Source organism: Urocitellus parryii, chromosome 4 (assembly GCF_045843805.1).
Source record: "Urocitellus parryii isolate mUroPar1 chromosome 4, mUroPar1.hap1, whole genome shotgun sequence".
NCBI classification, from domain to species: domain Eukaryota; kingdom Metazoa; phylum Chordata; class Mammalia; order Rodentia; family Sciuridae; genus Urocitellus; species Urocitellus parryii.
In genome coordinates this window covers 6,188,983-6,215,484 of record NC_135534.1, presented here as the reverse complement: position 1 = coordinate 6,215,484, position 26,502 = coordinate 6,188,983, and the positions used below count along the sequence as shown (strand labels likewise).

Sequence of the window (26,502 nt, the reverse complement as noted above, 5' to 3'; positions counted from 1 at the left end):
CATGTGAATATAATTCTCTTACTGTCTACTGTGACAGATTTCTTTTTTGTTGCCATATATATACATAGATCCCATAGTGTATTTATTTTAGTATTTCTGTGTGGCATTGTTATGTTCCATTTGTGAGTTTTAAAAAATTCTTGGAATATTGTAATGTATTTTAAAACAAGGACTATAAATGTTTATTTTATATCCATGTATTTCTAGTAAGTATTAAAAATTATTGAATTTGCTGGGCGCGGTGGTGCATGCCTGTAATCCCAGCGCCGGGAGGCTGAGGCAGGAGGATCATGAGCTCAAAGCTAGCTTCAGCAAAAGCAAGGCACTAAGCAACTGTCTCTAAATAAAATACAAAATAGAGCTGGGGATGTGGCTCAGTGGTTGAGTGCTCCTGAGTTCAATCCCCCATACCAAAAAAAAAAAAAAAAAAAAAATTGAATTTGCCAGGTGTAGTGGTGCATGCCCAGTGGCTCAGGAGGCTGAGGTCGGATGTTCCCAATTTCAAAGCCAGCCTCAGCAATTTAGTGAGGCCCTAAGCAACTCAGTGAGACCCTGTCTCTAAATAAAATACAAAATGGGCTGGGGATATGGCATGGTGGGTAAGCACCCCTGGGTTCAATCCCTGGCCCCAAAATAAATAAATAAATAATTTGAGGGCTAGGGATGTAGGTCATTGGTGAGTAGTGAGTATTTGAATCTTCTAGGAAATTTTCTTTACAATTGGCAGTATTTTATAATAGCTATTTTTCACCCCACTCTGTGATATTGGGGATTGATATTAGGGCTCACACATGCTAGGCAAGTGCTCTGCCATTAAGCTGTAATCCTCAGCACTCAATTGACACTGTTCTAAATGTGAAAGTTAAATTAATTTCATAGTTTTTCTCTTTGACTTCAAACGACATGCACTGATTACATCTTTTATTCCTAAGAATAGTTTCTTCAGTCTTGGTAACTCAGTAAGACTGTGTCTCAAAGTGAAAAATCAAATGGGCTGGGAATGGAGCTTAGTGGTAGAGTACCCTTGGATACAATCCCCAGTACCGTCAAAAAAAATTTACTGAGGTATGCACCTGTTCTATAGTTGGTGAGAAAATATCCTTATTCTTAGAAAATAATACACTTAAGTATTTAGAGGTAAAGGGCCATGGTATTTGCAGCCTACTCTCTAGATGGTGTGTTAGCCTTTTGCCTCTGTGACCAAAATACCTGTCAAGTACAACTTGGGGGGGGTAGTTTATTTTGGACTCACAGTTTCAGTCATCTCAGCTCATGGTCATTAGTCTCCATTGCTCTGGCTCTGAAGTGAGGCAGAACATCATGACAGAAGGGCATGGTAGAAGAAAGTTGTTTAGCTCATGGCAACCAAGAAGCAGAATGCAAAGCAGAGAGAATATGTGTGAGAGAAGAGTCAAGAGACAAAATATCCTCAAGGACACACCTTCAGTGACCTAATTCCTCTAGCCATCCTCCATCTGCCTATACTTAACCACCCAGTAATTTATTCATATTATTCATCAAATGGATTCACTACTGATTAGGTCAAAGTTTATGATCTCATCATTTTTACCTCTGAATATTTCTGCATTGACACATTAGCTTCTCAGGGAACATCTCATATCCAAACAATAACAGATAGTTTGGTGGCTGTAAGTGGGAAAATATACATTTACACATACATAAATGCAAGCAATTCTCACTTTGCATGGTAATATGGGACTGTATAAATGACACTACAAGCTGAAACCATTTATTAATCTTTTTTTTAAAAAAATATATAATTTTAGTTGTAGGTGGACACAATACCTTTTTTTTATGTGGTGTTGAGGATCTAACCCAGTGCCTCACGCATGCCAAGTGAGCACTTTAACACTGAGCCACAACCCCAGCTCCCATGCATTAATTTTATTTATTTATTTATTTATTTTGTAGTTTTAGATGGACAGAATGCCTTTACTTTATTTGTTTATTTTTATGTGGTGCTGAGGATCAAACCCAGTGCCTCACGCATGCTTGGCAAGTGCTCTGCCACTGAGCTACAGCCCCAGGCTCATGCATTAATCTTGATAATCAGCGATAAAAAGATGTAACCTGTAACCTACTAAATTTTTTTAATCAAAACATCATGTATGATTTTAATGTTAGTTTAAGTGTATAAGAGAATGAGATAATAGCAAAACTAATATTAGAGATACCATAATTCTACATTTTAAAAATATTGAATATTAAAGTCTTATTTCTTTGTTTTAAACTAATCAATAGTTAGATGTTGTGGAACAGGCTGGTAATCCCAATTAATCAGGAGGTTGAGGCAGGAGGATTGCAGATTTGAAGCCAATCTGAGCAATTTAGCAAGATCCTGTCTCAAAAAGAACTTGAAGTTATAGCTCTGTTGTAGAGTGCTTGTCTACATGTGTGAGGCCCTGGGTTGAGTACCTGGTATTGCAAAAATCAAAAACCAGTAGTTTGAGAAGTGCTTGTTTCCTGTTGTTGTTGCTGCTTTTTTTCTCCCCTTGATACTAGGGATTGAACTCAGGGCACTTGTCCACTGAGTCGCATTCCCAGCCCTATTTTGTATTTTATTTAGAGACAGGGTCTCACTGAGTTGTTTAGTGCCTCAGTTTTGCTGAGGCTAGCTTTGAACTTTCTATCTTCCTGGTTCAGCCTTGAGGATACAGATGTGCACCACTGCATCCAGTCATCCCTGGCCCATTTTATTTTATTTTGAGACATGGTCTCACAAAGTTACCCAGACTGGCCTTGAACTTTTGATCCTCTGGTCTCGGCCTCTCGGTTGCTGGATTTTAGGCCTGTGCACCACTGTGCTTGTCTTGTCTGTGCTGCTTATATAGTTTATGACATGGAGCGAACATCTTTTGGATGCTGTGGCTTCCGGTATTTTATCCTTTGTATTTTCAATGTTGTGAAATATTTTTAAGATTTTTTTTTAAGTCCTCTGGGATTTCTTTACCCTTTTTATCATAACTCCTTTCCTCATTTATAATGGTAAGTGTTGTTTCACTGAGTTGTTCTGGTTACATGTAATTCCATTTACTTTCTCTTTGAATTTCACTTCCAGCATTATCACTTTTTATTTCGTTGCTTCCATTTTCATCTTTGTTGGCCAATTCTCTCTGTAATTATCTTTTTTTTTTGGGGGGGGGTACTGAGGATTGAACCCAGGGGTTCTCCACTGTTGAGCTATATCCTCAGCCCTTACTAATTCTGATTTTGAGACAGGGTCTTGCGACATTGCTGTGGTTGGCCTTGAACTGGGCCAACCTTGAACTTTCCTGCCTCAGCCTCTTGAGTAGCTGGAATTACAGGTGTGGGCCACCAAGCCTGGTGTAAAGGAGTGTTTTAGATATATTTTAAGTTTATGGAGCTTTAGGTGAGGAGATTCAGGTTAAACATTGTGGCAAAAATACCACATAGGTGATATTGTATACATATCACTTCAAACCAGGAGACACAGTGTCCTGTTTTCTTACTCTTGGTGATGATATGTTTGATCACTTTGTTACTGGTATGACTGTTTCAAATCTTGCTTGTCCCAGTATATTTTTTCCCCTTTGTAATTAGAAGAAGCCAGGGCCTTCAACATGCTAAGCAAGTGCTCTACTACTGAATTATATGCCTAGTCCTAATCTATTTTTAAAAAAATTGTGTTACTAAATTTTAAAAGATAATATATTTTTCATTGCAAAAAGGAATAGGTGATCTCAAAAAGAAAAGTCTTGAGTACCATTAAACTTTTATCCTTTCATAATGAAAGACTTTGCAATTCCTGAGATATTTTAGAATTGTGTGCTCTATGAAGTATGTCAGGGGCATTTTTCCATATTCTAATTGTTGCATTCTCATAGAACACAATATAACACCACACAAACACATTTGGCTTGTTAAACTTTTCTGAGTTTTCATCTTTGTTGTCTGGTAGTGGTCCTCGTCTTCCTCTTCCTCCTTCTCTTCCTCCTCCTTTTCCTCCTCCTTCTCCTCCTCCTCCTTCTTCATTTTGCAGTACCAGGTGTTGAATCCAGGGGTTCTCTACCAACCCTTTTTATTTTTTATTTTGAGACAGGGTCTCAAACTTGCTATCCTCCTGCTCAGTCTCTTGAGTAATCAGATTTACAGGCAATGTGCTATGAGTTTTCTTTTTAATTGGCATCAGTAATTAAAATGTACACTTAGTTGCAGAGACATCCAAGAGTAAACAGGGGCTGGAGTTATTATGGCTCAGCGTAGAGCACTTGCCAAGTATGTATGAGGCACTGGATTTGATCATCAGCATCACATAAAAATAAATAAAATAAAGATAGTGAGTCCATCTACAACTAAAGTAAACAGAATATGCTGTCTGATTGATTAGTCTCAAAGTGGTGGCCAAGAGTAATATCATTATTATAAATAGATGATACTGCTGAGTGTATGGCACACACATATAATCCTAGTAATTCAGGAGGCTGAGGCAGGAGGATTGCAAATTCAAAGCCAGCCTCAGCAGTTTAGTGAGAACTGGGTCAAGGGGGAAAAAAAAAGGTTGGGGATATAGCTCAATAGTTTAAGCTCCCCTGGGTTCAGTTTCTAGTATCAAAAAAAAAAAAAAGTAGATGGTACTGTGTGGATTATGACAATAGCCATTTAGGAAGCAGGATTGATGATGGCTTCTTTGGAATTGGGAAATCTTAACTGAGGAGAAAACCAGAGAAATAATAATTTTTGAAAGGAAGTAGGCAAGGTACCTTATATAATTGAGTTGTCTTGAAATCTGAATTTACTGAGACTTAGTGAAAAGGTGATAATGAGAATAGGAATAAAGAGAGAAGGGTGACCAAGGTGGTGGGGAAGAATAGCCAGAATTGTTACATATTAAAGTTTTGTCATTCTTTTTAAAATAAGTCATCAGGTCATTTGTAAGGACATGGGGTAGAGCTGGGAATGGATTTTGGGAAAGGACTTTGAAACAAAGTGTTTATTTTATGAACTGAAGCTATGTAATGGAAAATGAGCAATATTGAAACTGTGGATGGAAATAACACCATTTATGTGTTCTCATTGTTGAGGAAACTCTTAAATTTAATGTTGGTTATAAACTATAAAGTTATGCTGCCTCCTTGCCTGAATGGGTTTTATATACTTCTTTCTTTTCTTTTTTAAAAATATTTTTTAGTTGTAGTGTCCAACTGAGCCACAACCCCAGCCCCTGTACTTATTTCTTGAGGATAAAAATGTCTTATCAAAGTTTATCAAGGTATATAGCCTTCTGATCTCATTTGGGATCATGTTAATGTATATGTTTGATATTCCCTCAGAACCTGGCTTAGGTCTAAAGTTAATTTGTAGTTATAGCAGTTAAGATTTCCTGAATCAGATGTAAATAGCCAGAAAAGATGGAAGCTGAAGCAGAGCTAAGATTTATGAAAGTGTCTGCATGTAATCAATTTAAAAATAAACAGTGTGACGCCTGTAATCCCAGTAGCTCAGGAGGCTGAGGCAGGAGGATCTCAAGTTCAAAGCAAGCCTCAACAATGGAGGGGAAGATACAAAATAGGGCTGGGGATGTGGCTCAAGCTGTAGTGCGCTCACCTGGCATGCATGCGGCCTGAGTTCGATCCTCCGCACCACTACAAAGAAAGATGTTGTGTCCGCCAAAAACAACAACAAAAAAATAAAATAAAAATTAAAGTTCTCTCTCTTTCTTGAAAAGAAAAGAAAAGAAAAGGGCTGGGGATTTGGCTCAAGCGGTAGCGCGCTCGCCTGGCATGCGTGCGGCCCCAGTGCGATCCCCGCACCACATATAAACAAAGATGTTGTGTCCGCCGAAAACTAAAAAAAATAAAAATTAAAGTTCTCTCTCTTTAAAAAAAAAAAAAAGATACAAAATAGGACTGGGGATGTGGCTTAGTGGTTGAGTGTCCTTGAGTTCAATCCCCAGCACTAAATAAATAAATTAACCAAAATATTATTGGTGATTTGGTGTAGGTGGGTAGATATAAGCCTTGTTTATGTTTTATCCAGGCTTATCTCGATCTGTGTCACTCTGGGAAAGGTCAGGTTAAAAGATTTGTCTTTCTGGGGCTGGGGTTATAGCTCAGCAGTAGAGCGCTTCTCTAGCACATATGAGGCCCTGGGTTTGATCCTCAGCACCACATAAAAATAAATAAGATAAAGGCATTGTGTCCAACTACACCTATAAAATAAATATTTTTTTAACGTTTGTCTTTCTTGCTAGAAGTAATAAACAAATTCAGCAAAGTAGCAGGTTAACAAAATCAACATACAAAAATCAATACCTTGGGGCTGGGGTTGTGGCTCAGTGGTAGAGCGCTTGCCTAGCATGTATAAGGCACTGGGTTCAGTTCTCAGCACCGCATATAAATAAATGAATAAAATAAAGGTCCATCAACATCTAAAAAAATATTTTTAAAAAGTCAATACCTTTTCTATACACCAATAATGAATCTGGCGAGAAGGAAATCAGAAAACCAATTTTATTCACAATAGTCTAAAAAAAAAAACTATGAATAAATGTAACAAAGGAGGTAAAAGACTTCTATAATGAAAACTAGAGCAGTGGAGGAAAAAAATTGAAGACACAAGAAGATGGAAAGACATTTCATGTTCATGGCTAAGCAGAATTAATTTTTTTTTGAGAATTTTAATATTTATTTATTTTTTAGTTTTTTCGGCGGACACAACATCTTTGTATGTGGTGCTGAGGATGGAACCCGGGCCGCACGCATGCCAGGCGAGCGTGCTACCGCTTGAGCCACATCCCCAGCCCCAGAATTAATATTGTTAAAACGGCCATACAACCAAAGCAGTATGCTGATTTGGTGTAGTCCCCATCAGTTTACTAATGACATTCTTTATAGAACCAGAAAAAAACAGTCCTAAAATTTATTTGGAAAAATGAAAGACTCATAATAGCCAAAGCAATTCTAAGCCAAAAAAAGCAACGTTGAAGGCATCATAATACCTAACTTCAAATTATATTACAGTCATGTTGGTACATGCCTGCAATCCCAACTGAGGCAGGAGGATCTCAAGTTCAAAACCAACCTCAGCAACTTAGCAACAACTTAATGAGACCCTGTCTCAAAAATAAAAAGGGCTGCAGATGTAGCCAAGTAGTTATGCACCCCTGAGTTCAACTTCTGGTACCCACCCACCAAATACACAAACATATATATATGTATATATATGTATGTGTATAAGAGTGTGTGTGTGTGTGTACTGTAGAACCTTGTGTTTTGAAATTTCAGTCTAAGTTATAGTAAATAACTGGCTTAAAGATAGATAGACCATTAGTACATAGTAGAAGACACAGAATCAAACACATACAGTCATCTGATCATCTGATCCTTGACAAAGGTAGCAGAAACATATATCAGAGAAAAGACAGCCCTTTTTAACAAATGATATTGCAAAAACTAGTTAGTCAAATGTAAAAGAATGAGAATAGACCCTTATTTTTTATAAAAGTCAAGTGAAAATGGATCGAAGACCTTGGAATTAGACCAGAAATTATGCAACTCCTAGAAGAAAATGTAGGGTCAACACCTTAACATATAGGCACAGGCAATGACTTTCTCAAAATGGACCCCTAAAGCTTAGGAAATAATGCCAAGAGTTGGTAAATGTGATGGCATTAAATTAAAAAGCTTCTTCACAGCAGAGGAAACAAAATGTGAAGAGAACCTACAGAATGGGAGAAAATCTTTGCTAGCTGTCTTTGGGCAAAGGATTAATATGGAGAATACACAGAGAACTCAAAAAACTTTATATCAAAACAAACAATAAACCCAAATAACTCAGTTAACAAAAAAGGCAAATGAACTAAACAGACACTTCTCAAAAGAAGAAATGCAAATGGTCAGCATCATTATATATGAAAAAATGTTCAACATCATTAGCAATTTGGGAAATGAAAATTAAAGCCACAGATTTCATCTCTAGTCATTTGCTGGAAAGGATATGGAGAAAAAGGAATACTTTTACACTGTAGTTTGTAAATTAGTACAACCATTATGAAAATCAGCATGGCGTTTCTCGAAAGACTAGGAATGAAACAACCATATGACCCAGCTATTCCAGTCCTTGGTATTTATCCTAAAGAATTCAAGTCGTCATAGTAGTGATATATGCATATCCCATGTTTACAGCAGTCCAATTCACAATAGCCAAACTATGGAATGAGCCTAGGTGTCTGTCAGTGGATGAATGAATAAATAAATGTGTATATACACAATGGAGTTTTTTTAAGTCATAAAAATAAAATCATGTAATTTGTAGGAAAACAGAATTTAAGAATATTAAGCGAAACACATTCAGAAACTCAGGGTCATATGTTTTTGTTGTATGTGGAAGCTAGAGAGGAGAAAGGAAAAGAAAGGTGGGGAGGGACCTCATGAAAATTGAAAGGAGATCAGAAAAGGAAAGGGACCTGGGACAGGAAGGTGGGGGCGGGGAAATACTGGGGAATGATGTTGGCTAAGTTATATTGTTACATTGTGCACAGTTATGAGTATGCAACAACAAATTTCACCATTATGTAAGTAAAAAATTAAAAAATGGGAATAAAAGGATTATTGTCTTTCCCTGGATTTCAAGAGTCAGTGATCATATCTAAATTTTATTATAGAGAAGGAATGAGAATTTCAAGGTTCAAGACTCTTCCCAGGGGCTGGGGATGTGGCTCAAGCGGTAGCGCGCTCGCCTGGCATGCGTTCGGCCCGGGTTCGATCCTCAGCACCACATACAAAGATGTTGTGTCCGCCGATAACTAAAAAATAAATATTAAAATTCTCTCTCCCTTTCTCTCTCTCACTCTCTCTTAAAAAAAAAAAAAAGACTCTTCCCAGTCTATGTAGTTATCTTGGAGGTTTTTATAGCAAGATTTTTCTATCTGATGTTCTAGTGGTAACATAAATTGACTCAGTGCATACGTATTGGCTGGTTCACTTAAAGTCTTTACAGGATCACATATATGGTACAATTATTTGTCAGTATTTTTGTGAGGGTTCTCGGGACTGAACTCAGAAGTTCTTTACTGTTGAGCTATATTCCCAGCACTTTTTATTTTGAGGCAGAGTCTCATAGTTGTCTAGGTTAGCCTTAAACTTGCTATGCTTGCTATCCTTCTAAGACTATAAAATGGCTAGGATTATAGGGACTTGGTAGTATTTATCATTATTGCTGTCCTTTAAGAAAAATTTTTTTCTTTTTTTCTTTTGTGGGATGTGCCTCAGATATAAATAACAATAGTCAGAAACAAATAGCTCCCACCCTAAAGTACAACTTTTTTTATAGGTTTCGGACATTATAACCATGTTCAGCATGGTTTATGAACTATCAAGAAATATCCCGAGGTGTTAATTTTTGCTTTGTTTTCTGAGCCTGGCAGATAAGTAAGCAGATTTTTTTCCCCCTGAAGCTCTTTAACAATGTAAAAGTTTTAAAAGTATTTTCTTTTTATTTCTGAATTAACTCAATATTCCTTTGGCAGGGCTGCAGCCTGATTTTGGTGCATTTCCTTCCCGGCTTTAACATTTGTGTGACCTTGAACAGGGCACTTACATCCTCCAAGTCTCAAGTATGCTTATTTCTAAATTGGAAGCTAATAATAACAACTACCTTTTTAGGATTGTTTGAGGGTTTAATGGGTTAGTAAATACAGACTGAATTCAGTGAACTTTCAGTAAATGTGATTTATTGTAAATCTCAAAGCTTAATAAATTACATGACCAACCAGTCATAAATTACATGACCAACATCTGATTGATGTTTAACCATACTATACAGCCAACAAGCATGGTATGAAATTAAATACCACAGATAAGGCCAAAGAACCCATCAGCCTTTCCTATTTATCTACCCCTATGCCAAAGGTTAACTATTTAATCAGTTTGTATGACTCTGCCTTTTTCTTTGCCTTTTTTACATATTCCTCCCCTCCCCTCCCTCTCTCTCTCCCTCCCCCTCTCCCTCCCTCCCTCCCCCCCTCTTTTCGACACACACACTCTGCTTCATAGATCAAGAATAGAATGAATAATAATTTAATAGTAATTTTGTAAGTATAATAATTAATACGTATTAGAATCTGTATTTGATAGAATCAGTAACCAAAATATAGAAAGATTCAAATTATTATGCAGTAGGAGATTTTCCACCAAATTATAGAATATTTTTTCAACTCTAGAAGAAAGGTTAAGTCAAAGGGAAGAAATTAGAAAGAAGAAACATGACTTCAGCTATTTACCAAAAAAGTACACGTGACTTTTCTGGCCAGTAAAACTTAGGAAATTCACGTTTTTTAAAAAATATTTTTTTAGTTGTAGATGGACATAATTATTTTATTTTACTTATTTTTACATGGTGCCAAGGATCAAACTCAGTGTCTCACAAGTTCTGGGTGAGCACTCTGCCACTGAGCTGCAACCCCAGTCCCCAATTCACTATTTCTTTTCTTTTTTTTTGTACTGGGATTGAACTCAGGGGCACTCAACCACTGATCCATATACCCCCAGCCCTATTTTTTATTTTGTTTAGAGACAGAGTCTCATTGAATTGCATAGGGCCTTGATTTTGCTGAGGCTGGCTTTGAATTTGAGATCCTCCTGCCTTAGCCTCCTGGCTGCTGGAATTATAAGCATACTTCACCTGGCCGGGCTTAAATTCTACAACTAGGGGTCAAAGATATCATTTGTTAGTTTGACAAGTAAAAAAATGATACTTCCTTTTGTCATATGAAAATTTGACCATCTTTTTTTTTTTTTTTTGGCCGGGGGGGCAAGGGCAGGATTGGGGGAAGATAATAGTGAAGAGTAATTGAAACTACTGTTCACATTTCACTGATCCTCAAGTGTACTTATTTTGGGCATTTTTATATTTTATTTTTATATGTAAACACTGAGAAATGGGTTGCAGGCTACTTAATTAGTGAAGGAGATTGATCTTGAAGTGACACTAGTTGTTCTATAGCCACTTGTACTGGCAGAATTTTTCTTCTTTTTTTTTCTCCTGGTACCTTGAACCTAGAGCACTCTACCAGTAAGCTGCCTCCCTTTAATTTTGAGACAGGGTCTCTTTAAGATGCTGAGACTGGGGGCTGGGGATGTGGCTCAAGCCGGTAGTGCGCTCGCCTGGCATGCGTGCGGCCCGGCCCGGGTTCGATTCTCAGCACCACATACCAACAAAGATGTTGTGTCCGCCGAGAACTAAAAAATAAATATTAAAAATTCTCTCTCTCTCTCTCTCTCTCTCTCTCCTCTCTCACTCTCTCTTTAAAAAAAAAAAAAAAAAAAAAAAAAAGATGCTGAGACTGGCCTCAAATTTGGGATTCTCCTGCCCCAGCCTTCCAAATTGCTGGGATAATCCCAGCAACTGGATCTGATCTGATCTCTCTCCCCTGGGCAATTAGAGGTCAGTTGAAAGAAACTGTATGGGGGAAGTCAGTAGACAAAGGAAAATGCCAAGGTAAAATGGTGCTAATTCTAATCATTTTGGGGGTGTTTCATTGTTGTGTTCAAACTGAACAGAGAGATAAAGGCTGCATAGAGAGGTAATAATCTCCTTTGCTTGGAAGATATGGAGGATTCTAGGAGCAGGGGTTGAGTTTTCTTTTTTGGATACCAGGGATTGAACTGAGGGGCATTCAACAACTGATTCATATTCTCACCCCTATTTTGTATTTTATTTAGAGACAGGGTCTCACTGAGTTAGTTAGTGCCTTGCCTTTGCTGAGGCTGGATTCTCCTGTCTCAGCCTCCTGCGCTGCTGTGATTACAAGTGTGCACGCCACCATGCCTGGTTTGAGTTTCGTTTTTAAATAACACCTCGTAAAATTATGTTAGTCTCACTTTCCTACTGGAAATACAGAGCAATTTTAGGATATGTTTCCTTGGAATTCACATACATTAAATTGCCTTCTTGAACCAGTGTGGTGGTGCATGTCTATAATCCCAGCTACTAGAAAAATAAAGTTTTAAAAAATATTTATTTATTTATGTATCTTCAGTTTTAGGTGAATACATTATTTTGTTTTTATGTGGTGCCGAGGATCGAACCCAGTGCCTCATGCATGCTAGACGAGTACTGAGCTACCACCCTACCACCCCAGCCCCCAGAAAAATAAATTTTTTTAAAAATTGCTTTTTTTGATGGCTGATTTCCTTTTTTTTTTGGTGCTGGGGGTTGAACCCAGGGCCTTGTGCACTACCAGCTGCACTGTATCCCAGCCCATGATTTCCTTAGTTTTATAGTTCTCTGCTTCTTTCAACAGAATTGTGCTATCCAGTACAACTACCCACATATAGCCATTGGACATGTGAATGTGGCTAGTTTAAATTAAGATGTAATGATAATAAGGTACACATTGAATCTTGAAGACTTGTTCCAAAAAAAAAAAAAAATATATATATATATATATATATATATATATATATGGCTAAGGTTGTAGCTCAGTGGTAGAGAGCTTGCCTAGCATGTGTGAAGCACTGGGTTCATTCTCAGCACCACATATAAAATAAAGGTACATGAACAACTAAAAAAGTATTTAAAAGAAATAGCCCACTAAGTTTTTATACTTATGATGATATGGTATCGATTACATTTTAAATAATTTATAGGGTTTTCTCCTGTTCTCAAAGTTTAATAGTTTCACAATTTATGTTTAGGTCTATAATACATTTTGAATTAGTTTTTCTGAATATTATATGGTCATTGTTTCAATTTATATGCTTTGTGCAAATGTCTAGTTTTTCCAGCACCATTTGTTGAAAAGACTATCCTTTTTATATTCAGTTAATTGCCTCTGGTCTTTCAAACATCAGTTGATTATGTTTGTGTGGATGACACTGTCCTATAAAATGCCCCTCATGCCTGTGAGGCATGGTGGTGCATGCATGTAATCACAGCGGCTCAGGAGGCTGAGGCAGGAGGATTGTGAGTTCAGAGCTGGCGTCAGCAATTTAGCGAGGCCCTAAGCAACTCAGTGAGACCCTGTCTGTAAGTAAAATATGAAAAGGGGTTGGATGTGGTTCAGTGGTAAAGTGTCCCTGGGTTCAATCCCTGATTACCCGCCTCTACTCCAAAATGCTCTACATATTGTATTTCTCTGTTTCTTCATTGTGTAGTTGTTGTTGTTTGGTAGTACTGGGGATTGAGCCCAGGGGTCATTCTACACTGACCTATATCTCCAGCACTTTTTATTTTTTGAGACAAGGTCTCACGGAGTTGCCTAAGTCTTTTGAATTTGTGACCTCTTTCCTCAGTCTCCTGAGTTGCTGAGATTACAGGTATATACCATCACATCTGACCATTATGTAGTTTGTTTTTCTAAACAGTTTCCTTGTAAACTGGAAGTTGGGTTTATGAGAAAAGGTGTAAAAAAAAGATTTTACTCTCACAGAATTTGCCTTTTTTTTTTTTTGTACCAGTTAATTGAATTCAGGGGCCCTTAACTACAGCCACTTCTCAGCCCTTTTTTTGTATTTTATTTAGAGACAGGGTCTTGCTGAGTTGCTTTGGTCCTTGATAATTTGCCGAGGCTGGCTTTGAACTCACAATCCTCCTGCTACAGCCTCCCCGGCCTCTGAGATTACAGCCATGTACGTACCATTGCGTCCGGTTTAAAACTTGACTTTTTCACTTCAAAGTTCATTTAGTAGTTGGAATTGGTCTATTCTTGGAAGGGAGAAATAGTTGCAGTTAGAGTATGTTAATATCAGAAAAAGAGGATCTATGGGGGAAAAATTCCAGTGAGTGTGGTTTTAGTATGGGATGATGAAAAAGTTTTGGAGATGAACAGTGGTGATGGTTATTTTACTTGTATGGTTATCACACATACAAAGTGTATGTTGCTGTGATGTATCACTGAATTTAGCCCTGCCTCCCTGCATTTTCTGATAATTCATCTAGCTTCCTTTTGGCTTATTTGGACTCATTGGTAAAGGAACTTTGAAACAAAGTTCTACAGTTCAGTCTTGGTTGAGTAAAAGTGGCAATGATGTTATATTTCAGCCATTGATACCAATAGAATTATTCTTTGTAGCCTCTCAGGGAGGCTATTGGTGAGAACTCTGGATGTCCTGAATTTTGCTCAGGGTGAAGATTGAGCTGCTGGTGAGAACAGGCTTTGCCTTTCATGATGTGTGGTTTCCATTTGTTGCAGTTAGCCAGAGGCAGGCCTTCTTTGCCCGGATAGTAAGAAATCTACAGCTTGATCCATTGTCCAAATGCTGTTTTTACACAAGGAATCCTATAAGTTCAGGATAAGGACATAGGCAGTAGACTAGGGAAATTAGTATATTGTAGTACATCGTTTTTCAGAGTTTTTGATTACTGTGTAGTGGAAAATACATTTCATATTATGATCTAGAGCTATACAACTGGATATACTTAGTTGTAACAAAAATTTTCAGGGAATGGTACTTACAGTTAATGAGCTTCATAAAATTTCATCTCTATGATTATATATTTGGTGTGGAGAGATTTAAAGATAATGGAATCTTTTTTTAATATTTATTTTTTGGTGGTACACAATACCTTTATTTTGTTTATTTATTTTATGTGGTGCTGAGGATCAACCCCAGGGCCTCACACATGCTAGGCGAGCGCTCTACCGTTGATAAAATAAATAAAATATTGTGTTCAACTACAACTAAAAAATAAATTTTTTTTTCAAAAAGTTTCTTCCAAAGCGTGTGGACTTGGAATCATATTAGAGGCCTATCACTTGGGATGGTGGAAGATAAAATCTTATCTGATGTTAAATGACATTTGAGAATAGGTATATGACATAGACCTTGTCTCAAGCCATATAAACCATTCTTTTGGGAAAAGATTATCTAATCCAATGTTGATTCATGTTCAGAACCATAGTTGGTAATATTTTTCAAGAATGCATGACTAAACATTGGATTAGATAATCTTCATACAACCCTGTACAGTGGTGTCTGTTATCATTAATTACATTACTCATGTACAGTGAGAGGCTGAACCAGGATTTGAACTCCAGAAACCAAGTCCAGACCCTGTTACACTGTACTGTGGCCTCCTTTTTCATTTATAAGGCCAAGTTTGCAAAGTATTTGTACATTAAAAAAAAAAAGTACTTATATTCTCATTTAAACTTTATAACTATCCTGTGCATTAGGGGTGAAATTCTTGATATTTTCACATACAAAAAAATGAAGATTAGGGAATTTAGGCCCAAGCGGCAATACCTAGACACACACTCATTTCTGACTCTAATTATCTTGTTGTCGTTATGTAGTTTTATTATGTGGCGCGCTACCGCTTGAGCCACATCCCCAGCCCTCAGCCCTTTTTATAATAAAGAGAGGGGTATGCCTAAAAGTGAATATTTTATATATAGGAATTTTATTTTATTTTATTTTTATTTTTTTTTTAACTTTTATTTTTTTGAATTTTTTTTAATATTTATTTTTTTTTTTAGTTCTTGGCGGACACAACATCTTTGTTGGTATGTGGTGCTGGGGATCGAACCCGGGCCGCACGCATGCCAGGCGAGCGCGCTACCGCTGAGCCACATCTCCAGCCCCATATATAGGAATTTTAACTTGATTGAAATGATTTGATGATATGACAATTCAGGTCTGTAGAAACTTAGCCCTAAGATGCAGACTAAGTCATCTGATGACTAAGATGATTAACTAATAAGTCATCGTTCCTGGTGACTTAGGCATAGTTGTTTTTATTTTTATTTATTTATTATTTTTTATTTTTTTCAGAATTTTAATATTTATTTTTTAGTTTTTCGGCGGACACAACATGTTTATTTGTATGTGGTGCTGAGGATCGAACCCAGGCTGCACGCATGCCAGGCGAGCACACTACCGCTTGAGCCACATCCCCAGCCCATAGTTGTTTTTATTAACGTTTCCTTTTTAATTGTGTGGGTCAGTTTATCATTCTTACACCAGTGTTCTTAGGTAAATTCAGAAACGAAAACAGAGTTTTCTGTGCTTTAACTTTGGTTGGTACAGATGGGGTAACTAAATGCTTAGAAGAGGTCTTGCCAGAACTTTAATGTAGTGGTGGGAGAGTGAAGAATGTGTTTATGGGGAGTATTTTAAAATACCAGCTTTTAATCTAAAGCTTTTATTCCTAGATATGAAATTTCATAAATCTGAAGTTTGACTATTTGAAAAGAGGTCATATGTTGATTAGGAGATTGGCCTTTTTGAATCAAAACATTAATCGTAGATCCAGAGAAGGGTCATGGAGGAAATCAACCTGATGAGGACTGTGGCAATTGGTGCATTTACATTATGTCTTCAGGTTTCAGATGACTGTTTAAACTCACTTAAAGACCTAGACACAGCATGAGTGAATCATTTCATGGTTTATGTTATTTACTGAGCAAATATCTAGAGGTAGTGACTGTTTTCAGGACAAGCTGTCCTTTCAGGTCATAGTTTCTTTTTTGGTGGCTGGCAAAAAAAAAAAAAGGAAAGTCATTCATATTTCTCCTTTATCTTCAAGGTAAACTTGTAGGGGCTTATTCTTTTTCCATAAGTTGTTTTGTGTAACAAATATATCCTTAACTTTTAAAAAATTTTTTAGTTGTTGATGGACCTTATTTTACTTATTTGTATATGGTGCTGAGAATTGAACCCAGTGCCTCATGCATGCTAGGCAAGCGTGCTACCACTGAGCCACAACCCCAACCCCTATCCTTAACTTTTAGAAACTAAATTGGCATGGCCTGTACCATGTATCATATGACTTACAGCTACATCAATTACAGAAAATGATGAAAGTGCTCGCTTTGGCAGCACATATACTAAAATTGGAACGATACAGAAAATGATGAAAAAATAGGCATTATATTGTTTGTGTTCTGGGTGTCTGTTGCTATAGAAATAAATCAAAGCCGAGTAAGGTGGCACAGGCCTGTAATCCCAGCGGCTCAGAAGGCTGAGGCAGGAGGATTGCAAGTTCAAAGCCAGGCTCAGCAAAGATGAGGTGCTGAGCAACTCTGTGAGACTCTGTCTCTAAATAAAATACAAAATAGGACTGGTACATGGCTCAGTGGTTGAGTACCCCAGAGTTCAGTCCCCAGTACCCCCCCAAAAAAAAAGAAAAGAAATCAGGCAGTAACCAAAAGCGTATAGGAAGTATTTGAATCTCACTGGATGTTTCATCAGAAACATCAGAAAATAAAGTTAAGAAATTGATTGACTTGAAAACTGAGTATTTCTGAATTACTGTGGTTTTCCAATTTTTTGTGTAGGGGTGATTTTTAAAGATTATTTCTTAGATCCTTCGGTTCGTAAGCACAATGATAATTGGGTGTTCATGCTATTGTGTGAGATGTGCCTCCCTCTAAACCCTGTTACCACATCGGCACATTACCTGTATGACGTGAGGGGGGGAAATTATTTCTTAGTGAACTCAGGCCTTTTAAAATTCTCTTTTCTGGTAGGTATGGTGGTATACACATGTAATCCCAACTTCCTAGAAGGCTGAGGCCGGAAGATTGGAACATTAAGGCCAGCATCATCAATTTAGTAAGATCTTGTCTCAAAAGATAAAAGGACTGGGATAACTCAGTGGTAGAGTGTTTGTCTACTATGCAGAAGGCCCTGATTTTGAGTCCCTAGCCCTGATTTTGAGTCCCTAGGGCTGGAGGGATCCCCTTTTCTATTCTAGAAGGTAAATAATGAGAAAGGCAGATATTTTATTTTCTTTGAGGTTATGATTTCATTTAGTGCAGGCTAATTTTTATGTCATATATTAAGAATGCTAAATTTTAAAACTGTTCTGGTGCTATAGAAAAGAAGTGAAATTTTCAAAGAATGGGACAGCAGAAGATAGAGTGAAGTTTCACATCTTTATTTCACATTTACTCAAGAAATGCGTGTCCAAGATTGCTTAAACATTGACAAATGCTGTTAATTTCCAGATTCTCTGCCCCTTTACACCCTTGTTTTTTTTTTTTTTTCTTGGTATTGGGGATTCAATGCAGAGGCACTTTACCACTGAGCTATATACCTAGCCCTTTCTATTTTTTTGTTTTGAGACAGAGTCTTGCCAGGTTGCTTAGGGCCTCAGCCTCCCAAGTCACTGACATTACAGACATGTGCCACCACATTGGTTCTCTGGTGGTTCGACTAGATTACTTTTGGAGGATAAACCTCATTCACGTTTACATATTAATAGGAAGTTTAATATTGTAAGAACTGCTTTTGTCACTATCCAAGAAGACGGATTTCTGGGAAAACAAAGAATGATTTTTTTATTTTTTGGTACCAGGGATTGAATGCAGGGGTGCTTAACCACTGAGCCACATCCCGAGCCATATATATATATATATATATATATATATATATTTTTTTTTTTTTTTAAAGAGAGAGAATTTTTTTTTAATATTTACTTTTTAGTTTTCAGTGGACACAACATATTTGTATGTGGTGCTGAGGATTGAATCCGGGCCGCACGCATGCCAGGCGAGTGCGCTACCGCTTGAGCCACATCCCCAGCCCTCAGCCCTTTTTATATTTTGAGTCAGGTCTTGCCAAGTTGTTTAGGGCCTCGATAAGTTGCTAAAGCTGGCTTTGAACTCAGGATCCTTCTACCTCAGCCTTCTGAGCCACTGGGATTACTGGCCTGTGCTACTGTGCCCAGCAAGAATGTACTTTAGTTAGAACATCTGAACTAGGATTACTTCTGTTTATGTATGTATGTTCATTAAAAATTTTTTTTTTTTGCAGTAGTGGGGGCATAGATCCAGGGCTTTGCACATGGCAGGCAAGTGCTCTACCATTGAGCTACATTAGCAGTTCTTTTAATTTTATTTTGAGACAGGATTTTACTGAGTTATTCCTCCTGAGTAGATGGAATTATAGGTCTGACCAGCTGTAGAGAGCAACAGTCTTTATACATAGTTGCTGGTATTTAGTAAGTGTTCCATAAAGTTATATTAAATGAATAAACATCTTTTCTAGTGTCATTTATGTGGAGTCTTTGGCATTCCCTCTTTGTTAATTTTAATACTATATTTATTTATCTTTCTTCCCCTACTGGCCTGTGATTTCCTATAGAGTTAATACTATGCCTTTTGGGCTGGGGTTGTAGCTCAGTGGCAGAGCGCTTGCCTAGCATGCATGAGACACTGGGTTTGATCCTCACCACCATATAAAAATAAATAAAATAAAGGTATTGTGTCCATCTACAACTAAAAGAGAAAATGACTGTGCCTTTTTATCTTTGTATACTGAGAATCTGGCTGTTATTTCATATTCTGTGTAATCTTTTTGTATGAATAAATGTATTCAGATAAATACATGAGACTGGTACAGAGGGAAATAGACAGTGATCAACACATACCCGCCCCAAAGTGTGATCTTGCAAAGAAATTGAAAATAATCGCATTTTAAAATTTAATTGCTTATTTGAATAGTATTCTTTTATTTGGAGTGAGAACTTAGCTTCTTTCTTTAAAGTAGATACTGCATATTAAATAGATAAATGTATATTAAAGCTATGAAGTAAGGGTTTGGTATATGTTGCAAATATTCATATTTAATCTATACAACTTCACAGTTTTAAAAAATGCCCTAAGCTTTTTTTTTTTTTTTTTTTTTTTTTTTTTAAAGCAGGAGCTCAAAGGTGAGACATAAAGACCTAGTTGTTACTTGGCTTCTTGGCATCATCTACCAGCAAGAAAAAAACTTTTTTCTTTCATGCAGTGGGGTAAAATTAGAATTTTAAATTTCTTTGTAGAAATAGGAGATGAAGAAATTAATCTTAATAAAAAATATTGGTAGTTTCATCATTGAAGAAGATATATAATAAAATGTCACTCTGACTATAGATATCTTCATGAGAATAAGAACAGATTTTCATAGTATACATATAATAAATGTACTGAGTGCAAAGTACTTTTGAGATATAGAAAGGTACCTTGTCCTAACGAGCAATATTTTTATTTTATGCCGAATAGGGAATAATCAGTATAATAATTTGTGAAATAAAAGCTAGAATTAGAAATCAGGAATGGTAGAATATTAAATAAAAGTGGCATAAACAACTAGAAATATAATGTATCTTAGCAAATATAAGAAACCTCCCACTCTGAGGAAGAGGCTTTGCTAATTATCTATTTACCAAGCATGATTTTCTTACTTAAAGACAGTCTTCTTTGGGGCTGGGGTTGTGGCTCATCAGTAGAGCACTTGCTTCACACGTGCCAGACCATGGGTTCGATCTCAGTACCACATAAAAATAGTGAAATAAAGGTCTCGTGCCCAACTACAACTAAAAAATAAATATTAAAAAAAAAAAAGACGGTCTCTTTTGTTGCAAACTCATTCCACCACTTTACCTTCTGTCTCTGCCAGAACCATTTCAGCTGTCTGAAGTCTCCTTTGACAGTTTCTTCCAGCTGCCTCAAGCTACTGATTTGGCTGAAGTTTTGTTCCCACACAATTTCAGGAGCATATAGAGCTGCGTGGTTAGGGCTGTCAGCTCCAGATCCAAAGTGCCTGGGTTTTAACCCCAGCCACTCTAGTTCCTAAGCCACACCAGTTATTTTGTAAGTTGGGTAGTTACTACTTCTGTCCTTCATTTTCCTTGTTTGTAGAGAGGATAATATATCATGTAGATGTTGGATTTAAATGTGATAATACATGCATGGTGCTTTTAAAAAAAATTTTTTTAGTTGTAGATGAACACAATATCTTTATTTATTTTTATGTGGTGCTGAGGATTGAACCAGTGCCCCCACATGTGCAAGGCAAGTGCTCTACCACTGAGCCCCAGCTCCAGCCAGTATGGGGTTTGTGGTAAGCATTCAGACATTAGCTGCTGTCATTACTTTGCCCTGGCATCACTGTTCACCTTTCTGATTAAAAGAGCAGCAGACTTTTTCATATTTTATATTACTACTTCTCTGGCTCCTTTGGGCTTATTTGGGAATAGAAACACTTAAATTCTCCAAAAGAACTGACTTTTAACATCTGGTTGATTTGGCGGGGTGGGGGGAGGTATCAGGGATTGAACCCCAGAGTGCTTAACCACTGAGCTACATCTACATTTTATTTTGAGACAGCATCTCACTTAAGTTGTTTAGGGCCTCAATTGCTGAGGCTGAACTTTTGAACTTTTGATCCTCCTGCCTTAGACTCCAGAATGTTGGGATTATAGGTGTATACACTGCGTCCAGCTCCACCTGGTTGATAGTTGAGGTATATAGGAGTTTGTTTAATTTTGGAGGGTGTTGGGTGTTGTGGAGGAAGATGTGGAAGCCTTTAGACAGCTTACTGCCTATCTACCACCAAGCTCCTTCCTTCTCTATCACTGAGCTTCTGGCATAGGCCTTTTTTTTTTTTTTTTTTTTTTTTTGTGGTACTGGGGATTGAACCCAGGGCCTTGTGCATGCAAGGCAAGCACTCTACCAACTGAGCTATATCCCTACCTCCTGTGTTGTTTTTTTTGAGAAACATACATTTGGGTGGCCCAATTTTTTTTTTAATTTTTATTAGTTATTGATGGACCTTTATTTATTTATATGTGGTGCTAAGACTCAAACCCAGTGTCTCACACATGCTAGGCAGGCACTCCACCACTGAGCCACAACCTCAGCCTGCGGTTGCCCATTTTTTAATTTGATTTGTTTGTTCTGTTGTTTTTGTAAGAATTCTTTAAATATTCTGGATATTAACCCTTTAGTAGATAAATGATTTGACAATATTTCTTCCATTCTGTGGTTTGTGTTTTTAATCTCTTGAGAGTGTCCTTTGCACAAAAGTTTTTAATTTTGTTGAAATATAATTTATCTATTTGATTTTTCTTTTGTTGCCTGTGCTTTTGGTGTCATGTCCGAAGAAATCTGACCAAATTTAGTGTCAATTTTCTCTACTATTTTCCTCTTTTTTTTTAATATATATATATTTTTTGTTATAGGTGGACACAATATTTTATTTTTATGTGGTGCTGAGGATCAAACCCAGTGCCTCACAAATGCGAGGTGAAAGCTCTCACTCTGAGCCACAATCCTAGTCCCCCTCTAAGAATTATACAATTTTGGTTTTTATGTCTCAATCCATTTTGAGAGTTTTTGTTTTGTTTTTGTTTTGCATGTGACATAAAGTAAGGTGTTCCAACTTCATTGTTGGATATCCAGTTTTCCCAACATTCTGCATAAAAAATGTATTTAATCTTAATTTAAATCTAATAGCCACATATCACTAGAAGCTACCATATTGGGCTGCATAGATCTAGATGACCACATATTACTTCTTTAATGTGTTAGTGTGGTGAATTAGATCACTAGATGTAATGGAAATTCTCAGAATTAACAAATTGCTTTTGCATTCCTGGCACATAATACTAGTTAATGAAATACTGTTTTGTTTTAGTCACTGTTCCCCTTCACAGAAAATTAACTAAAATGACTATGGGAATCATTTAGAAAAAGATTGTAGTTTCTCAAAAAATATTCTTGAACAGTGGCTTTTTTTATTGGTCCACATCAAACCTTTTTTCATTATAAAAATATACTGCTTTTCACAAGCATATCCATTATGCTATCTTTTATTCTTTTACATATTGTTAATTATTTTATTTTTTCTAAATACATTTTTTAGTTGTAGATGGACATAGTACCTTTATTTATTTATGTGGTGCTGAGGTTTGAACCCAGTGCCTCATACATGTAGGTAAGTGCTCTACCACTGAGCCACAGCCCCAATCCAATAATTATTATTTTTTTATTGATACAATTTATATGTCAAAAAATTTCCCCTCCCCCCTTTTTTTGAATACCATGAATTGAATTCAGGGACACTTGAACCTATGAGCACATCCCCAGCCTATTTTATATTTAGAGACAGGGTCTCACTGAGTTGCTTAGCACCTTGCTTTTTGCTGAGATTGGCTTTGAACTTGCCATTCTCCTGTCTCAGCCTCTCAAGTTGCTGGAATTACACGTGTGTGCCATTGCGCCTGGCTCACCCTTTTAAAATTTATAATTCAGCAGTATTTTTAGTATGTTCACAAAGTTGTACAAACGTCAGTTACCACCATCTAATTTCAGAACTCTTTGTTATCCAGGTAAACCCAGAACACATTAGCAGTTATTGCCCATCTTCTGTCCACCCAGCTACTGACAACCACTAATGTACTTTATGTCTCTATAGATTTGCTTGTTTTGTAGATTTCATCTGAACAGAATTATAATATGGTCTTTAGTGACTGACTTTTTTTCACTTGATATATTTTTCAGTTAATAGCATTTATCAGTAATGAACTCCTTTTTATTGCTAAACAATATTGCATTGTATGGATATACTGTGCTTTATTTATCCATTCTTCATTTGATGGATCTTTGGGTTGTTTCTACTTCATGGCTACTCTGAATAATGTTGCTATCTCTAATGTTGCTCTAAGAGCCGAGAATTGTAGTATAGGCCTATAGTCCAGCCCAAGAGGCTAATGTGGGAGGATTCCTTTAGCTCATGAATTTGAAACTAATCTGGGCTATGTGGTAAGATGCTGTCTTTTTTTTTTTTTTTTTTTTTTTAAAAAGGCCAGGTATGGTGGTACTTTCCTATAATTTCAGCTACTTGGGAGGCTGAGGAAGGAGAAGCACAAGTTTGAGGCCATCCTGGATAATGCAGCAAAACCCTGTTAAGGGCTGGAGGTGTAGTTAAGTGGTAGAGCATTCCTGGGGCTTCAGTCTCAAACAAAGGGTCAGGGAGGAAAGTTGCTATGTACAAGTTTTTGTGTGAGTCAGTTTTCATTCTCTTGGGTAAATAGATGCTTGGGAGTAGAATTACTACTTCATAAAGTAATTTTATGTTTAATCATTTGAGAAACGGCTGTGTTTTCCAAAAGGCTACAGTGCTATTTTAATCCTCACCAACACTTAATATTTGACTGATGGGCTGGAAGTGATATCTCACTGTGAGGTTTCTTTTCTTTTTTCTTTTTTTAAAGGTACTGGGGTTGGAACTCAGGGGCACTTTACCAGTGAGCTACATCCTCAGCCCTTCTTATTTTTTATTTTGAGACAAGGTCTCATTGAGGTCTTGAGGGTCTCACTGAGTTGCCGGGCTGACCTCAAATTCAACCTCTGCTTCCTAAATCACTGGAACAACTGGTGTGTAGCTACCACCCCCAACACCTGGATCTTTATTGTTTTGGATTTTCATTTCCCTAATGACTAGTGATGTTAAACGAATGACTAAGTGTTTTAGTCGGCTGTGACCAAAAGACCTGACAAGAACCATTGCAGAGGAGGAAAAGTTTATTTGGCCCTCATAGTTTCAGAAGTCTTAGTCTGTAGATGGTTCACTTTATATTTCTGTGCCTGAGATGAGGCAAAAATCATGGCAGAGGGTGTGGAAGAGAAAAACAGCTCAGAATTTGGCAAAGACAAAATACCCGAAAGGCACGACCTCAGTGACCCACCTCCTCCAGCCACACCCTACCTGCCAGCAGTTACCACCAGGTTAATCCATACCAGTGGATTATTAAACCATCAATTAGACTAAGACTCTCATAACCTAATCATTTTACCTCTGGCCATGTGACATCGCATATCCAAACCATAATACTAATAAATTGATTATTGATTTTCAGGAATACAACTTACTGTTAGCATTGAAAAATTCAAATTACTTTTGAAAGAAAATTTGGTTGAAATAGATTTCCATATTCAGTTTGTGCCTGTTACCTACTGAGATGCTCAGTCCAGCTAGGGTTAGCAACTATGGGAAGCCAGTAATTTCTCTTAAGTCTGCCTAAAATCACTGTATGAAAAGCACCTGGAATAGAAGCTCAGAGCACACCAGTAAGTCAGTTGGAATTATTAGTGATGTGGGAGGAGATTGGTGGCTAATTTACTTAATATTCAAGTGACCTTGCCTTTGGAGTTTCACCTATAGCAGAGATTATTATGGCATACTGATCTCCAGTGTTATTGTGAGAATTGGTTATGTTTTTTTTTAAGGCACTTAATGGGATAGATCTTAGAAGTTTACATTAATTTAGGGAGACAAGAAAAAACTTCCCCTTATCCTTGACAGTGTTAAAACTGACACAGTGTTTACATTGTCACTGATTTCCCTGGTTGGAACAGTCAAAAAGAAATTAGAAATTCAGACATTTTTTTTATTATCTTTAATAAATAGGAATGGCTTGACTGGAGCAGGAGGCTTCCTTATATCCTTACACTCTGTGTACTTAAAATTGCAAATCTTGTATGTAGGGGAAAATAAAAACATGTGAAAAGATAGGATGGGGAAACTTTGTGCTAGTGTGTTAAAAATTTTGAGATAATAGCACAATTGGTTCCTTTTTTTTTTTGGTAGACCTAGGAAAGGGTGAGGGTTGAAAATATGACAGGATTATTTTCTTGTTAAAAAGTGCAAATGAGTGCTTTCTAAAAGTAACTGTTTTGGAAACAAAACTACACTTATTATAGTTTTGTATTGTACCCTTATTCTATGAGATACTTGGAACTCATCTCTGGAACTTCTTTTCAGTCATATATAGAAAACAAGGCAAGGGAAGAACTGGATGATGTCTTTAAGTAAATGAACAAACACCTCCATGTAAGAAACATTTCATTGAATGCCTCTAATAGAAATGCACCTAAATATTTTGAATAATGATGGTATTTTTAGAGTAAGTGAAAGTTAGCTAAAGTTGAGTCTTTTGGACTTTGAACTGTGATTTATGGCAACCAAAGTACCAAGGAAGGCTTTTACCAAATATGGAAAAGATATCCTTGGAATGTTTCTACCTAAAAGTGATAAATTGAATTTTGTAGTCTTCTGGCACATAACAAATTTACTTTCCTTTAATTTTTATTTTTATGGCTTAATTCTGCCCTTTCAGACTTTTTCATTTCTTATTAATTAATTAATTTATTTATTTAGTCGTTCATTTGTTTATTTATGGAAGGTGATCACCATTTCACACCTTTAAAATAATTATCTGGCTGGATTCGGTGGCGCACACCTGTAATCCCAAGTGGTTCAGGAGGCTGTGGCAGGAGGATTGTGTGTTCAAAACCAGCCTCAGCCCTCGTTTTTCTTTTTATTATTATTATTATTTTTTTTTTAGTTGTAGATGGACACAATATCTTTATTTATTTATTTTTATGTGGTGCGAGGATGGAACCCAGAGCCTGACACATGCTAGGCATAATTGTAGCCCCCTTGTTCTTTTTGCTACTTGAGATTAAACCCAGGGGTGCTTAACCACTGGGCCATATCCCCAGTCCTTTTTATTTTTTATTTTGAGACAAGATTTTGCTAGGTTGCTAAGGCTGGCTTTGAACTTAAGATCCTCCTGCCTTAGCTTTCTAAGTGGCTGGGACTACAGGTGTGTGCCACCGCGCCTGCCTATGGATGTAAATTTCTCCACACACCAAAACTTGTTATTGCCCAAATTTTGGTGGTAGCTATCCTGGCAAATATGTAGTATCTCATTACAGTTTTGATTTGCAACTCTGTAATGATTAAT

General features: G+C 36.9%; 1 protein-coding gene and 1 non-coding gene across 4 annotated transcripts in view; both read left to right on the top strand.

The window, feature by feature from the left end:
• The window catches only part of Kdm2a (lysine demethylase 2A), a 109,249-nt gene that overhangs the window by 29,058 nt on the left and 53,689 nt on the right, over positions 1-26,502 (top strand). The gene's annotated exons all lie outside the window — the stretch shown is intronic.
• On the top strand, positions 17,288-17,392 carry LOC113188404 (small nucleolar RNA U13). The gene has a single exon (XR_003301539.1). It is a non-coding gene; the product is annotated as a small nucleolar RNA U13 (small nucleolar RNA).